This window comes from Rhinopithecus bieti, unplaced genomic scaffold, assembly GCF_001698545.2.
Source record: "Rhinopithecus bieti isolate Rb0 unplaced genomic scaffold, ASM169854v2 scaffold_18921, whole genome shotgun sequence".
NCBI classification, from domain to species: domain Eukaryota; kingdom Metazoa; phylum Chordata; class Mammalia; order Primates; family Cercopithecidae; genus Rhinopithecus; species Rhinopithecus bieti.
Genome location: NW_016810178.1, coordinates 255,243 through 258,824, shown reverse-complemented (window position 1 = coordinate 258,824; position 3,582 = coordinate 255,243). Strand labels below are relative to the sequence as shown.

Genomic DNA, 3,582 nt, shown 5'->3' with positions numbered 1-3,582 from the left:
ATATATATATATATATATACACACACACACATACACATATAAATTTGAAGGTACAGATAAAACATTACTTATTAAAGAAATTTATAAGTTTCAGTGATTTTAGTAGAAGGAATAGAGATATATAAGCAATGACGTAAAACATGCTAAGAAGAAGAAGCAAGGAGCAAAATGATGTAAAAATAAAGCCAAAGTAAGTAGACAGAAGTAAATATTTAAGATAATTACAAACAACAGAGAACATTAACTAAGGTAAAATTTCTTCCTCTAAAAATAGCAACAATATTATTAAACTCTTAGCTAACCCTATCAACACCAAAAAGGAGAGAATAAAATTGTCAATAACAGGAATGAATGAAGTGATATCACTATAAACCCTCAAGAAATTGAAAGAATAAGGGAATGCTAAAAACAGCTTTATGCCAATACATTTTAACACTTCAGAAAAAAAGAAAAATTTCTGTGAAAATTATAACTTGCCCTAAAACTAACACAAGATAAAAATAGAAAACTATTAATAGTTTTTATCTATTAAAATACTTGAATTCTTAAACAAAACTCTTCCCACAGATTTTTTTTTTTTCTGGGAAATTCAAGCTTTTCAGGGGGAAAATAATTGTTACGCAAATTCTTTTAGAAAACAGAGAAGAAAAAAATCACTTTTGAACTTATTTTATAAAGTAACCATTAACCCCAATAGTAAAGCCTGAAAAAAAAAATTTTTTAAAGGACCAGAGTCCTTAAATAATTATAAAGGACAAAAGTACTTCATAAACAAAGATACAAATCTCCTTAACAAAATTTTAGAAAATCAGTCTAGTGACATATAAATGATAATACATTATGACTATCTGGGATTTACCCAGAAATGAAATTTGGCTAAATATGAAAATTAACCACTGTAATTTTAACATAATAAAAGAGAAAAAATTCTATGTAATTACTTCAATCGATGCAGAAAAAGCATATAGGAAAATGCAGTGCCTATTCATGATAAAAAAAATGGCAACAAATTAGGAATATAGAGAACATTCTAAACCCAATAAAGACATTGCTAAAAAAAAAAAAAAAAAAAAAAAAAAAAAAAAAAAAAAAAAAAAAAAAAAAAAAAAAAAAAACCTCCAGTGCAATACTTTAATAAAAAGAAGAAAAACAGCATAATGTTGGGAAACAAAATAGTGAAACTATTCTATACTCAGGTAATATTTAGAAAATTATATTTTTAAAATATCTTAAACTAGTAAGTGAATTTAGAAAGGTTGTAGAATATTAGATAAATATTTTGAATAATTGTATTTTATATGCTAACAGCAAACAATTGGAGAATGTAATTTAGATAAACAACTTTAGTTGGACACAGTGGCTTATGCCTATAATTCCACCACTTTGGGAGTCTGAAGCAGAAGGATCATTTGAGGTCACAATTTCAAGACCAGCCTGGGCAACATAGCAAGACTGTATCTAAAAAATAAAAAAAAGAAAAATTTTACTTTTTACTTATAATAGTTAAACATTCTGGGGAATAAATTTAGCAATAGCACATTCTATGCTAAAAATACAAAATGTTGCTATAAAAAAAAGAAAAAAGTAAAGACCCAAACAAATGTACTATGTTCATGGATCAGAAGACTCAATGTTTTTAGATGCCAATTTTCCCCAAACTGATGTATGGTTCAATCCCGCCAGAATTTCTTTGTAGAGTTTGATAAACTAATTCTAAGATTTATATTGAAACTGAAAAGTGTTATGGTATCCAAAGTGATTTTGAAAATTATGAACAAATTTAGAGGATTTACATACATCATTTCAATAATTATTATCAAGTTTTTTCAACAAATAGTGCAAGATACAAAGAGCAAGTAAAAAAGCCCCTCAATGCTACTACATAACACACACAAATTAAAAATAATATTGGAGATACAAAAGTTAAAGCTAAAACTATAAAGCTTCTAGTATAAAGAGAAAGTAAAACAAACAGACTTTACCAAACTTGAAAATGTGTGGTTGTCAAAAGATGCTATTAAAAAGTGAATAGGCAAGTCGCAGAATAAGATAAAATACTTATAAAACACATAATGATGAAGGCCTTGTAACAAGAATATGTACAGAACTCCTACAATTCATAATCAAAAGGCAAGTTAATATAAGATACTTTACTACTTCACAAAGGAAAATTTACAAATAGCCAATAAGCCTATGAAAAACTGTGCTTAACATTAATATTCACTAAGACAAAAAAATACTAAAATACCATAGGATACCTTTATGCATCCCACAGAATGGATAGAATGAAAAAGTTGGCTACATCACATGCTGGAGAGAATGCGAGACAACTAGAACTCTCCCACATGTATTCTATTCCTGAGTATTCAAGAGAAATGAATGCATATGTCCACAAAAAGACTTTTACATGAGCATTCATAGCAGCTTTATTCATAATAGAATAAAACTGGACATAGCTCATACATCCATCAAAAACAGAATGGCTGAAGTGTGGCGTATTTGTACAATGGAATCCTATTGAGCAATAAAATAAACAAATTACAGATATTCACAACAGCATAGATGAAAGAGAATAAAAGAAGCCTTATACAAAAGAGTGCACAATTTGCAATTCAATTTAATTAATGTCTAGAACAGGGAAAACTAAAATATGGTGAAAATATCAAAATAGTTACTGCCTCAGGTTATGGAGGAGGAGAGTTGCACAGTGACCATGAAGGGGCATAAGAAAACTTTCTGAGGTAATGGCAATATTCTATGTCTTTACAGTGGTTTAGTTACATGCATGTATACATTTGTCAAAACTAATCTAACTGAATTTACGGTCTATGTACTTTGCTATATATAAATTTTGCCAGAGTTGAAAAAAAAAAAAAACAACTTTGAACAAATATTGAACTCTAGCTAACGGTATGCATGCTTAAATATCTGGCAACAAAGTATACTGATGTTTACAAGTTATTTCAAAATGCATCAAAAAATAAATTAATGGATTGATGGAGGCCTAGAAATATGGATAGATATATGATAAGCAAATAAGAAAAAATGCTAATTGTAGAATTAGGTGGTAGGCATATGGGTGTTCACTATCAATTCCTTTAATTGAAAACTTCATAATAAAATACTAGGGAGGCAGGAATAAATGCACTGTACTTAGAGAAACAATAAGCACATTCTCATGGCCATTCTAAGCTAAAAGTGTCTGGGGTTACACAAACTAGTTGAGAAGAATGGATCCCTAAGCTCAATTTACAGTGTACTATTCTAGGATTTGCTTGTCTGGTAACTGTACTTTCCTCTTACCAACATCCTTTTGCATTTTATTTTATATCAACACTATATTCTCTACAATGGATGATCTTGTCTCCTTAGACTAGGAGGCAATATTTTCTTATAAATATTCTTGTTATGCCCTGTCTTTCCAGAGAACAGAATCAAGATTCTAAGTAGGTGAATAAAACCACATAGTATATACAATATTAAATAATATATAATATATAATAATTCATGAGAGCATATAGCCATAAAATATAGTATTTTCAAATGTATATGTATATTTTAAGTACTTTTAAAATTTAGTTT

General features: G+C 28.4%; 1 protein-coding gene across 1 annotated transcript in view; it reads right to left on the bottom strand.

Annotated features, from left to right (window-relative positions):
• The window catches only part of CSMD3 (CUB and Sushi multiple domains 3), a gene marked incomplete at its 5' end in the record, with an annotated part of 336,142 nt that overhangs the window by 83,153 nt on the left and 249,407 nt on the right, over positions 1-3,582 (bottom strand).